At 38.5% G+C, this 14541-nt stretch overlaps 1 protein-coding gene across 2 annotated transcripts in view; it reads right to left on the bottom strand.

The window, feature by feature from the left end:
* Positions 1 to 12664, bottom strand: part of FAXDC2 (fatty acid hydroxylase domain containing 2) — a 35470-nt gene extending 22806 nt beyond the window's left edge. For both annotated transcript variants that reach the window (XM_081285965.1, XM_081285966.1), the window contains exon 1: positions 12532 to 12664. The gene's annotated coding sequence lies outside the window, so the exon portion shown is untranslated. The remainder of the gene's footprint in view (positions 1 to 12531) is intronic.
* Between the last annotated feature and the right edge of the window lie 1877 nt (positions 12665 to 14541).

The raw sequence follows: 14541 nt of genomic DNA, 5'->3' as shown, positions 1-14541 counted from the left end.
TTACTTTATTTATTTATATGTGGTGTTGAGACTCAAACCCAGGGCCTCACACATGCTAGGCAAGTGTTCTACCACTGAGCTACAACCCCAGCCCCACACCTATATTTTAAAATCAAAATAGATGTAATATTCAGAAATATGAGTATTAAAACTGCCATTAAAGATAATCTTTATTTCATTACTGAGTACCAGAGAAGCAGCTGTACAATTTTTATGAGGATGTATATGATAAATTCCAATAAATAAATTAGTGCACATAAGTTCTTCTTTCTGAAAGAAGTGGTACACTTTCCTGTGGAGTGCAAAGTCAACTGGACAAATCATTTTTCCCTTTCTTTTTCATTTTTCTACCAATAAGCTCAGAGTTAAATTTAATGCTCCATTATACTTCTTGGGATTATTTTTCTGATACATACTCTTGTGTGTTCATTCAACCAAAATGAGAAAATAAGACAAATCAAAAACCAGAAATAAATCAAAATGACAGGGAATACAATAATAATAACTGTGAATGTTAATGGCCTAAACTCATCAATCAAAAGACATAGACTGGCAGATTAGATTAAAAAACAAGATCTAACAATATGCTGTCTTCAAGAGACTCACCTCATGGGCAAAGACATCCACAGGCTGAAGGTGAAAGGATGCGAAAAAACTTATCACTCATATGGATGTGTAAACAAGGAGTTTCCATTCTCATTTCAGATAAAGTAGACTTCAAACCAAAGTTAATCAGAAGAGACAAAAAAAGGCCATTTCATACTTCTCAAGGGAAGTATATATAAATAGGACATAAATTGTAAATATTTATGCCCCAAACAATGGAACATCTATGAACATCAAACAAACCCTTCTCAATTTGATCCTTCAAGAGTCAAATAGACCACAATACAATAATACTGGGTGACTTTAATACACCTTTCTCACTACTGGACAGATCTTCCAAACCAAAACTAAATAAGGAAACTATAGAACTAAATAATACAATCAATAATTAAGACTTAACAGTTATATATAGACTATTTCATCCATCAATGAGCAAATATACTTTCTTCTCAGCAGCACATGGCTCCTTCCCTAAAATAGACCATATCTTACGCCACTAAGCAACTCTTTTTTTTTTTAAGAGAGAGTGAGAGAGGAGAGAGAGAGAGAGAGAGAATTTTTTAATATTTATTTTCTAGTTCTCGGCGGACACAACATCTTTGTTGGTATGTGGTGCTGAGGATCGAACCCGGGCCGCACGCATGCCAGGCGAGCGCGCTACCGCTTGAGCCACATCCCCAGCCCCAAGCAACTCTTAGTAAATACAAAAAAACAGAAAATACCCTGCATCAGAGCACAATGGAATGAAATTAGAAATCAATGATAAAATAAAAAATAGAAGCTACTGTAACAAGTGGAGACTAAATAATATACAATTGAATGATGAATGGACAGTAGAACAAATCAAGGATGAAATAAAAAATTCTTAGAGGTAAATGAGAACACTGATACAACATATCAAAATTCTGGGACACTATGAAGGCAGTATTAAGAGGAAAAATTATTGCACTTAACACATTCATTAAAAGAATAAAAAGTTAACAAATAAATGACCTAACACAACATCTCAAAGTCCTAGGAAAAGAAGAACAAATCAACACCAAAAGCAGTAGAAGATAGGAAATAATTAAAATCAGAGCTGTAATCAATGAAATTGAAACAAAAGAAATAATTGAAAAAACTGACAAAACAAAAAGTTGGTTCTCTTTGAAAAAATAAATAAAATAGGTAAACCTCTGGTCATGCTAATGAACAGAAAAAGAGAGAAAACTCAGATTACTAAAATACAAGATGAAGAAGGAAATATCACAACAAACATGTCTGAAATACAGAAGATAATTAGAAACTATTTTGAAAATTTATACTCCAATAAAATAGAAAATATCAAAGACAATCAACAAATTTCTGGAGCCATACGACCTACCCAAAATTGAATGAGGAGGTCACACATGATTTAAACTAATCAATTTCAAGTGATGAAATAGAAAACGCCATCAAACAATAAAATAAAAAATAAAAAAAAAAAGCCTACCAACCAAGAAAAGCCCAGGACCAGATGGATTCTCAGCCAAGTTCTACAAGATTAAAAAAAAAAAATTAACATCAATACTCCTCTCAAAGTATTCCATGAAATAGAAAAAGGAGGGAAACCTTCCAGACTCATTCTATAAGGCTAATATCACCTTGATACCAAAACCAAAGACACATCGAGGAAAGAAAACTTCAGACCAATATCCCTGATTAACATAGATGCAAAAATTCTCAATAAGATTCTGGCAAATTGCATACAAAAACATATTTAAAAGATAGTGCACCATGATAAAGTGGGATTCATCCCAGGGATGCAGGATTGGTTCAATAGACAGAAATCAATAAACGTAATTCATCATATTTATATACTTAAAAATAAGAATCATATGATCATCTCAATAGATGCAGAAAAAGCATTTGACAAAATACAGCACCCATTCATGTTCAAAACACTAGGAAAAACTAGGGATAGTAGGAACATACCTCAACATCGTAAAAGCTATCTATGCTAAACCCAAGGCCAGCATCATTCTAAATGAAAAAAAAAAAAAAAAGCATTCTCACTAAAAACTGGAACAAGACAAGGATGTCCTCTTTCACCACTTCTATTCAACATCATCCTTGAAACTCTAGCCAGAGCAATTAGACGAAAGAAAGAAATTAAATAGTTACAAATAGGTAAAGAAGAACTCAAACTATCACTATTTGCTGATGACATGATTCTGTACCTAGAAGATCCAAAAAATTTCACCAGAAAACTTCTAGAACTAACAAATGAATTCAGCAAAGTAGCAGGATATAAAATCAATATCCATAAATCAAATGCACTCCTATATATCAGCAATGAATCCACTGAAAGAGAAATTAGGAAAACTACTCCATTCATAATAGCCTCAAAAAAACCAAACCAAAACCAAACCAAAACAAAAACCTAGGAATCAATCTAATAAAAGTGGTGAAAGGCCTCTACAATGAAAATGACAGAACACTAAAGAAAGAAATTGAAGAAAACCTCAGAAGAAAGATCTCCTATGCTTCTGGATAGGCAGAATTAATATTGTCAAAATGGCCATACTACCAAAAGTGTTATACAGATTTAATGCAATTCCTGTTAAAATCCCAATGACATTCTTCATAGAAATAGAAAAAGCAAATCATGAAATTTATTTGGAAAAATAAGAGACCCAGAATAGATAAAGCAATCCTTAGCAAGAAAAGTGAAGCAGAAGACATCAGAATACCAGACCTTAAACTATACTACAGAGATATAATAACAACAATGGCATGGTATTGGCACCAAAATAGACTTGTAGACCAATGGTACAGAATAGAAGACACAGAGACAAATCCACATAAATACGGTTGTCTCATGCTAGACAAGGGTGCCAAAAACATTCCCTGGAGAAAAGATAACCTATTTAACAAATGGTGCCGGCAAAACTGGAAATCCGTATGTAGCAAAATGAAATTAAACCGCTATCTCTCACCCTGAAAAAAAAATCAACTCAAAGTAGATCAAAGACTTAGGCACTAGAACAGAGACCCTGCACCTAATAGAAGAAAAAATAGGTCCAAATCTTCACCATGTTGACCTAGGATCTGATTTCCTTAATAAGACTCCTAAAGCACAAGGAGTAAAATCAAGAATCGATAAATAGGATGGATTCAAATTAAAAAGCTTCTTCTCAGTAAAGGAAACAATCAGTAATGTAAGGAGAGAGAGCCTACAAAATGGGAGAACATCTTTACCATATGCACCTCCAATAAAGCATTAATCTCTAGGATATATAAAGAACTCAACAAACTTAACACCAAAAAATAATAATAATAATAACCCAATTGATAAATGGGCTAAGGAACTGAACAGACACTTCTCAGAAGAAGAAATATAATCAGTTAACAAATATATGAAGAAGTGTTCAACATCCCTAGCAATTAGAGAAATGCAAATCAAAACCACTCTAAGGTTTCATCTCATTCCTGTCAGAATGGCAATCATCAAGAATACAGCAACAGGGGCTGGGGATGTGGCTCAAGCAGTAGCGCGCTCGCCTGGCATGCGTGCGACCCGGGTTCGATCCTCAGCACCACATACCAACAAAGATGTTGTGTCCACCGAGAACTAAAAAATAAATATTAAAAATTCTCTCTCTCTCTCTCTCTCTCTCTCTCTCTCTCTCTCTCTCTCTCTCCTCTCTCACTCTCTCTAAAAAAAATAAAAGAAAAAGAAAAAACTAAAAAATAAATAAAATTCTCTCTCTCTCTCTCTCTCTCTCTCTCTCTCTAAAAAAAAAAAAGAATACAGTAACAATAAATGTTGGTGAGGATGTGGTGAAAAAGGTACACTACATTTCTGGTGGGACTGCAAATTGTGCAACCACTATAGAAAGCAGTATGAAGATTCCTCAGAAATCTTCTGGCCCCCGACAATTGGGAATAGAACCATGAATCCCACTCCCTCCTTTATACTCAAAGGACTTAAAATCAGCATACTATACTAACGCAGCCTCAACAATGTTTTAGCAGCTTGATTCACAATAGCTAGACTATGGAACCAACCTAGGTGTCCCTCAGTAGATGAATGGATAAAGAAAATGTGGTTTTTATATCCAATGGAATATTACTCAGCTTTAAAGAAGAGTGAAATTATGGCATTTGCCAGTAAATGGTTGGAATTGGAGAATGTCATGCTAAGCAAAATAAGCCAATGCCACAAGACCAAAAGTCAAATGTTTTCTCTAATATTCGGATGCTAATTCACAATAAGGCAGGGGGCACTAGGGAAGAATAGCATTACCTTAAATTAGGCAGAGGGAAGGTGGAAGGGGAGGGGAGGGGATATGGGGATAGGAAAGACAGTAGAATGAAACAGACATTATTACTGTATATATATGTGACTGCATGACCAATGTGATTCTGCAACATGTACACTCAGAAAAATTAGAAATTATATATGATATATCAAAGTGCATAAATGCATTCTACTGTCATATATAACTAATTAAAACAAATTTAAAAAAACAATGACATATCTATAAGGATGTTCATTATGACATTGCTTTTAATAGCTAAAGACTGGGAACAATCTAGATGACCACCAATAAAGGACTGGATATGGGCTGGGTTTGTAGCTCAGTTGGCAGAGCATTTGCCTAGCATGTGTGAGGCACTGGTTTTGATCCTAAGCACCACATAAAAATAAATAAAAAATATAAAGTATTGTGTCTGTCTAATATATATAATATGTATATATATGTATATATAATATATATTTGAAAAAGGACTGGATAAATAAATTATAGTGCAGTTTACCACAATGAGATATTACCTCACCTTAGTAAGAATGGCTATTATCAAAACAAAACAGAAGATAACAAGTTGCCGGGAGCAGTGGCACATGCCTATAATCCTAGCAGCTCAGGAGGTTAAGGCAGGAGGATCCCCAAGTTCAAAGGCAGCCTCAGCAAAAGTGAGGTGCTAAGTAAATCAGTGAGATTCTGTCTCTAAATAAAATACAAAATATGGCTGGGGATGTTGCTCAGTGGTTAGTGCCCCTGGGTTCAATCCCTGATACCAAAAAAAAAAAAAAAAAAAAAAAACCAAGTGCTTGGATGTGGGGCAAAAGAGAACCCTTGCACATTATGAAAAGCAGTATGCAGGTTACTCAGGAAGTTACAAATGTAACGAGCCAGATGTGGCAGCGCACACCTGTAATTCCAGGGACATGGGAGGCTGAGGCAGGAGGATCGAAAGTTCAAAGCTGGAATTTAGTGAGGCTCAAAGCAACTCAGCAAGACCCTGTCTCTAAATAATAAATAAAAAAGGGCTGGGGATGTGGCTCAGTGGTTAAGTGCCCCTGGGCTCAACCCTGGGTACCAAAGAATAAAAATGTAACTATCATGATCCAGGAATCCCTCCACTAGGTATATAGCTAGAAAAAATGAAAACAGTATGTCCACAAAACATCTGTACTCCTCTTTTATTACAGCACTATCCACAATTGCCAAAAAAAGGGGGGAGAAGGTTACAACCCAAGTGCCTATCAACTGATGAATGGATAAAGAAAAACCGTGGCACATATACACAATGGAATACTATTCCGCCATAAAAAGAATGAAATCCTGTCACTTACAATAATATGAATGGAACTGGAGATCATCATTTTAAGTGAAATAAACCAGATTCAGAAAGACAAGTACTGGGCTGGGGATGCTGCTCAGCAATAGCACTTGCCTAGCATGCACCAGGTCCTGGGTTCTGTCCCTAGCACCCATGAAAGAGAAAGAGACAGATAAGTACTGCATGATCTCACTCATGTGAAATATAAGTGAGTGGATTTCACCGAAACTCAAAGAGGCTGGGGAGAGAAGCCGGGAGGGAGAACTGGGGAGAGGTTGATGAGTGGGTACTAAGTTAGTTAGATGGCAATAAGAAGTTCTGGTGTTCTGTTGCATAGTAGGGCAACTGTAGATAATGACGATTTACAGTATATTTTAAAATTAAGGCTAGAAGAAAGGATTTTGAGAATTTTCACCCTAAAGAAACAATTAATGAGCTGGGCCAAGTGATGCACACTTACAATTCCAGCTTCTAGGGAGGCTGAGGCAAGAGGATTGCAAGTTTGTGGCCAGCCTCAACAATTTAGCAAGATCCTGTCTCAAAATAAAAAAAAAAAAATTTAAAAAGGGCTGAGAATATAGCTCTGTAGTAGATCATCCCTGGATTTGATGCTCAGTAAAGCAAAAGAAGGAAAGATTTGAGGAGGTAGATATGTTTAGCCTAATTTAAACATTACACAATGTATACATGTATAGAAACATCACACACATATATTCAATGTTTATATTTTATGTATCAGTTAAAAATCATTTTGTGTGTGTGTGTGTGTGTGTGGTGGGCACCAGGGATTGAACTCAGGGGCATTTGGCTACTGAGTCACATCCCCAGCCCTATGTTGTATTTTATTTAGGGACAGGGTCTCACTGAGTTGCTTAGTGTCTCACTTTTGTGAGGTTGGCTTTGAACTCTAGATCCTCCTGCCTCAGCCTCCCGAGATGCTGGGATTACTGGTGTGTGCCACCATGCACAGCTAAAAATCAATTTAATTTTAAAAAATAGGTAATAAATTATAGTACATCCAGAAATGAAACACTTTGCAGTCATTAAAGGAACAAGGTAGCTTTGTGTGGATCTCCAGAGGTGTTAGGTAAAGAAAGCAACATGCGAAAGTCCTGTGGGTGTGTGGGTGCTGTTTTACGTACGTGCAGGATAACACATAGGACGTGGCTATCTCTGGAAGAATATCTAAGAAGAAACTCGTTATAGTGGCAGCTCCTGGGAGGGTGGGGACAAGGGAAGAGGAAGACTATCTTTTCACCAGGTACCATTTTCTGCCTTTTGAAGTTTGTAACATGAGCATATTTTGCTCATTTAGAAAATGACAGAAACATTGAAAAATTTTAAAATGAATTCATTGTCCTCTTGCAGGCCTTGAAGCCTCCTGGAATAATTAGCTTTTCCTTTAATTATCTTGCCCCCCTTTACTGGAAGCCAGATGTTTTTAGTTCTTGAAGGGATTTGAGGAGTCTTTGACTACACTGAAATCTGTGCTACTTTTCCCAAGTTTATTTTTCAGAGTAGAAGGATCCGTAGCTTTCAGGAGATTGTTAAGGACACTTACGGTTAAAATCCAGTGCCCAAGTTGTGGTGACTGCAACTGCTCCCCCCACCCCCAGACCTCTTCTCATTAATAATTTTATGTTGTCCAAAATCAAAGCGATAGCAGTTCAAGCACCTGGCTCTTTTCTCTATGGATCACACCCTCCCCTCAAAACAATATAAAAGATATTTAGTGTTTGATGGTTTTAAAATCAGTTTTTTTTTCACTGTAGCTATATCCTTATATTGGAAGCTACCTCAAACTCATGAGATGAACCTGGGAATAAAGTATAAGTAAACAGAATCAGACATTAAAATCAAAAGCAGAAGTCCGTAGAGACCAGGCTCTCAGTACAATCATAAGACCTTGACCCTGGAATGAGGCAGGCCTGGTGCACTTCAGGTCACTGTGTCTGTGGAAACTGGGCATTGATACAACTGAGTGATTAGGGACTGATATCCAAGTTCAACCTCTGACCGTGAGGTTCCACAACATCTCTGGCCAAAGGGAGAATGACTTTATCTTCTTGTGGTGAGAAAGTCTGTAGGAGGGGCTGGGGATGTGGCTCAAGCGGTAGCGCGCTCGACTGGCATTCCGCCTGGGTTCGATCCTCAGCCCCACATACCAACAAAGATGTTGTGTCCGCTGATAACTAAAAAATAAATATTAAAAAGTTCTCTCTCTCTCTCTCTCTCTTTAAAAAAAAAAAAAGAAAAGAAAGTCTGTAGGAGTACGTGTAGGAGTAGCAGCATTTATCTAAGGACATCTGATTTTATTAGCACAACCAAAACATTTTCTAACTTGCCCTTTATTCTTCAGCTTTGCCAGAACGCCTGTAGCCAACTCCTGAGATACTTATCTAGGTGTCTGAGTCCTCTAAGATTCACAACAGTATCATTCTGCTGAATATTTTATACCAAATCAACTTGCTTTCTGAGCCTCTCTGCCTTCCTGTTGACACATTTTCAGTTTTTATGTGAACACAGTAAGAAAGTTTCTGGGGGAGACCTCAAAAATGGGGGTGCAGGTGGGTCTTTACCCAAAAAAGCATTCTTTCCCAATCATAGTGTTTAAGTTAGAAAATTTGCCAAGTAAAAGCTGGGCAGGGTTCACCTGTAATCCTAGTTACTCAGGAAGCTGAGGCCGGAGGACAGTTCCAGACAACCTAGGAGATTCTGTCTCAAAATAAAATAAAAAGAGCTGGGGCTGGATTTGATGGAGCACACCTGTAATCACAGCAACTTGGGAGACTGAGGCAGGAGGATTGCAAATTCAAAGTCAGCCCCAGCAATTTAGCAAGGCCCTAATCGACTCAGTGAAACCCTGTCTCTGAATAAAATACCAAAAAAGGGCTGGGAGATGTGGCTCAGTAGGTAAGTGCTCTTGGATTCAATTCCTGGTACCAAAATTAATTAATTAATTAATTAATTAAAAGGGCTAGGGATGTGGTTCAGTGGTAGAGTGATCTTGGGTTCAATCTTAAGTGCAAAATAAAAAAAAAGAAGGAGGAAGAAAATTTGGTAAGTAAAATTCAAAGCAATTTTGTAAATATTTAAAATATTTAAGTACTACAATCATTATTTTTTAAAAAAATATTTTTATAGGTTGACACAATACCTTTATTCATTTCTTTTTTAAATATTTATTTTTTAGTTGTAGTTGGACACACTACCTTTATTTTATTTACTTATTTATTTTTTGTGGTGCTGAGGATTGAACCCAGGGCCTCGCATGTGCTAGGTGAGGACTCTACTGCTGAGCCACAACCCCAGCCCTATTTCTTTCTTTTTATGTGGTGCTGAGAATCGAACCCAGTGCCTCAGAAGTGCTAGATAAGCACTCTGCCACTGAGCCACAACCCCAGCCTATAATCACTATATTTTAATTGGGTTTTCTTTCTCTGTCTTGTCATCCTCCTCCTCCTCCTCCTCCTCCTCCTCTTCCTCCTCTTCCTCCTCTTTTTGAAATCTCCGTAATCTAAGAAGTTCTCTAGAGCTTGTTTCTTCTGATGCCCCCATTTCCCTTCTGAAGAAATGGAGGCATAGAAATGTTCAGTGTTTGGCTTCAAATTTGACATAGTTAGAGGCAGAATTTGAATTTAGTATTCACTATCACATCTAAGACTGTAGAATATATAGAATGTGTTGAGGTTGATGAATGCAGGATGTCAGAGATTGAAAAGTCCACAATGGATAAGACCAGCCATGAATAATGGAGCTGCTACTAAAGTACATGTTTCTGTTTTTGTTTTTAAATCAAAGACTATTTATTTACTTATGGTGCTGGGGATTGGACCCAGGGCCTTGTACATTCGAGGCAAATACTCTACCAACTGAGCTGTATCCCCAGCCCCTAAAGTACACATTTTCTCTAAAATATTAATCATTCTTTCAGGAGATATTTATTATGTGCCAGACACAATGCTAGACATGTGGGATACGAGGATAAATAAGATAAGATTTTTTTGCCTTATTTTATAAAATAATATTATATAATTTGATTTTCCAATGATAAAGTATTGAAGAGGAAAACATGAAATAGTGATTTAAGAAGAAAATGCAGTCAGGGAAGATAAAGAAATAAAATTCACTAAAAGTAAAGTTTCTAATATTTTATAGCTATGGATAGCTATAAATTTTATAGCTCCTCAAAGGCAATCTGATATAAATTATGAGAGTATCCAAATTAAATAATCTCTGTGGGTTCTTATTGAAAGTGGATGATTCTGGCTGTGCAAGTTTTTTTATTGAAAAATCTCCAATTTAGATCAATGATACAACAAAATCATAGCTGGAGTTCATGATTGTAAGAATTTGAACACAGGTCGGAAAAATAGGGTAAGGGTGGGAGGAGTAGAGACAGTTGAATTTTGAGGTTTTTCTGTATCCAGTCTTTCAGATTCTAGGTTCCTGGCTTGACTGTCTGCATGGTCACCTATTCCTTTTTCATAGGTATGTTATATATCATCTTCATGGGAAGATGTATTGTTTCTTTATAAACATAATTATTTTAAAAATTTACCCTTAGAGGACAAACGAAAACAAAAAAACCACAAAAAGCCCTCATGATCACCTGGTCTACCTTTTCCATCTTAGAGATAAGGACATGAAACTTAATAGCAGAGGGGACCCACTCCAAACTCCACACAGTTTCTGGCAAAATCCAGGTTTCCAGCTGGGTGTAGTGGAACATGTCTGTAATCCCAACAACTCTGGAGGCTGAGGCAGGAGGATTGCAAGTTCAAGGCCAGCCTCAGCAATTTAAGGAGTCCCTGTCTTGAAATTAAAAAATAGAAAAAAAAAATAGGGCTGGGGATGTGGCTCAGTGGTAAAGCACATCTGGGCTCAATCTCCAGTACAGCAAAGGGAAAAAAAAAATTACAGGTTTCCTAACACTTTGCCTGGTGCTACGTGTGGTTTTGGAATAGCACAAATAAGTGGGGAAATGGAGAGACACAGGGAGAAGGCACCGGAGGAACGCCCCTTATGCCTTTGTTCTTAGGCTATTTGTATTCTAAAAAAGAACCGAGCTTTCTTCCTCCAGAGCTGGGAAATTGAGCTGAAATGCTGGAAAACAGCCTAACACCTCTGGTGAAGGTTCTGAGAGCTGCTATGACCCAAGGTCTGTTCAAGTGTGAGGCTCCTACAGAAGGAAGAGCCATAGGTATTGATTCAGGAAGAGAAATGCTTCCAGGTAAAGTTTAGCCTCCAAGACAGAAACAACTCCCTTTGGGCTGTTTTACTCCTTTTGCTGCATGATCTTTGCAGTGCTAGCAAGGACCTTGCATTTACTGCCCCACTTGACTGCACTCCTGGGAGGGGACTCAGAGAGCCTGCCTGTCTTGTTTACTATGAGATCACAGGACTGCACCTGGCATGGAGCAGACACTCAGGAAGTGTTTGCTGAATAAGTGAAAGATGAGAAAAAGGAACAAAAAGCATTGTTTTTTGTCCTGAGAATGTGTCCAACGTTTGCTGTTGAGCATTTCAGTGACTTTCCCTTGTGCTACCTACTATGGTCCAATATCAGAAGCTTATGCTCAGTGCATTTCTGTTCTAGCAAACTGAATCACATCTCTGTGCTCCAACCAGAGAAATGTAGTTGAACTTCCATATGAAACTGACACAACCCAAAAGTCAGCATCTTGTCTTGCTGATCTGAGGCTCCAAAGGGCCTGTAGGGGTACCCTGAAAATACTGGCCTCTGATTTCTCTCCATCTGAGGGCATGCTTCTCACTCCATAACCCTGGTGGGAGTCCTGTAGGTCCCATCAGACCACTAACAATTCCTCACCTGGAACCACTATTGATATATCTTAGAATGTTTCGGGAAACAGTTTTGATCTGGCTGTCCAGCTCAAAGCCCACACATCCTTTCAGAGATTTAAAAACTGTTATTATTGCCCCATTCCCTCCAGGTGATGTCAGATTAGAGATAAGCAGCAGTCAACAGTAGCTTCCCAACAGTCTTCCAGTTTGATTTGCCTCTTGGGAATTGCTCCTGTGCATGAATCTGAAGCCAAACCCAGTCCATTCGAATTACTTGTCAACTGCCAGGAAAACAAAACTACAGAGGAGATGGATGGTACACACGTAGGCAGAGGATTCAGACATCCGTGAGAAACAGGTAGGAAAATGTCCCAGGACATTATTCGGAGGCAGACCTCACCTGTGGTGTAAGTAAGGAGGACAGGATGGTGGCAGAGGTGGGAAGAGTACATTTTGCCCTTCTGTAGGTGAACTTGAATGTGTCCTGACCTTCCCAAACAGCTCTCCTCCCCAGTAGCTCCCACTTACCTCTGCGGTGGGCTGTTCCCAAGCTTCTCCAAGGTCCTGGTGAGAGGTCAAGCCTGGATCTCTTCCCTTTAAAAGTGCTCAAGTGTCTGTTGCCGGCTAACCCTGTTGTTATTTGGGTGGGTCGGGAGGCTGGCCCTAGAGATCTGATCACATTACAAAGCCTCCCACTGGCTCCAGCCAGGCACGTGATGAGAGAAAAAGTTTGGGTCTGTTTGGACTGAAGACAAAATGCCCTTTTTTTCCTAAAAGGCATGTCCTTAAAACTGAGAGGACACACACACTTCAAACAAGAGCCTGAAAAAAGTGCATTTAGACACTGGTCTGGGTTCCTTTTTCTTTTCTTTTCTTTTTTCTTTTAAAAAACTCCCTTCCTCTTCTACACTTAAGAAAATGTCCCCATCTTGTAGGGGACAGGTTAATAAAAGACTTGGGAATCAGATGATGGAAGGCAGTCTGCGTTAATAAAAAGAGTTAGAGACCGGAAGACATACCTTTCTTCTTTTTTTATTGTTTCTTTTCCTTCGGAGGCAGGCAGGCAGGGACGGCAGGGAGAGCTGCACATGGGCTGTTGTTACTAGAGACTCTAGATGTAGGAAAGGCAAAGCTATAGAGGGCCTGTGTATTTCACAGGGGAAGTTAGCAAACAGGAGGCACATCACGGAATGGGGAATGCCTTTGTAAAAGAACTGAGTTATTTTAAAATTTCTAAAAAATCATTTTAAAACAGGCAATATATGCATATGATATAAAACACAAAGGAGTCAGTCCAGGGGTGCTCTACCACTAAGATACATCCCCAGCTTTTTTTTTAAATTTAATTTTATTATTAGTTGTTCAAAACATTACAAAGCTCTTGACATATCATATTTCATACATTTGATTCAAGCAGATTATGAACTCCCATTTTTACCCTGTATACAGCTTTTAATTTTTCTTTTAAGACAGTCTTGCTAAATTGGTTAGGCTGGCCTTGAACTTGCAGTCCTCCTGCCTCAGCCTCTCTAGTAGCTGGAATTACAGGTGTGTACCACTGTGCCCTGTTGCCCTGTTTATTTATTTATTTATGTACTGGGGATTGAACCCAGGGGGACTTTACCATTGAGCCATACCCCTAGCCCTTTTAATTTTTTATTTTGAGACAGGGTCTTTCTAAGTTACTTAGGGCCTCACTATAAATTGCTAAGGCTAGTCTCAAACTTGCAATCCTCCCTTAGCCTCCCTAGCCACTGGGATTACAGGTGTGAACCACCACTCCTGGCTTCCATGTTCTTTTTAGTGGTGGTATGCTGTGCCACTGTATGGATGTGTCATACTTTATTTGACCAATAAAAGACCATGTCTTGGGGGCTGGGGCTGGGGCTCAGGGGTAGAGTGCTCACCTAGCATGTGCAAGGCCCTGGGTTCGATCCTCAGCACCACATAAAAATAAGTAAAGGTATTGTGTCCAACTACAACTAAAAAATAAATATTAAAAAAAAAAAAGACCATGTCGTGGACATCTTACCCTGCCTAATTCCTTCTACAAAGCCAGGGCTCAGTAAACATTCAATGCTTACTCACAAATTTATTACGTTTTATACAGTTTATGTTTTTGCTCACTTCTCTTCTTAGAATATTAATACTTTCTCTCTCTCTCTCTCTCTTTTGGTACTGGGGATTGAACACAGAAGTGTTTTACCGCTGAGCCACATCCTCAGCCAGGGTCTTGCTAAGTTGCTTAAGGACTCCCTATAAATTGCTGAGGCTAGCCTCGACCTTGCATTCCTCCTGCTTCAGCCTCCTGAGCCGCTAGGAGTATAGATAGGCATGAACCACCCTGCCCGGCTAGAATACCAATCTTTTTTTTCAACATTCTAGATGCTTATGTTTTCATCCCCTGGCAGGCCAAATCTATCTTGTTCACTGATCTAACCTGACTACCTGACTTCCGAGGCTCTCCTTAGTCTGGCTCCCTTCATGTAAGATTATTTCCACTCCTTTCTCCTTACTAATGCTCAAACGTCCTTGTCA

The sequence above is a fragment of the Spermophilus citellus genome (genome assembly GCF_964194105.1).
Source record: "Spermophilus citellus genome assembly, chromosome: 1".
In the NCBI taxonomy this organism is placed as follows: Eukaryota; Metazoa; Chordata; class Mammalia; order Rodentia; family Sciuridae; genus Spermophilus; species Spermophilus citellus.
Note: the sequence above shows the minus strand (reverse complement) of the source record. Positions and strands in the feature narration are given on the sequence as shown.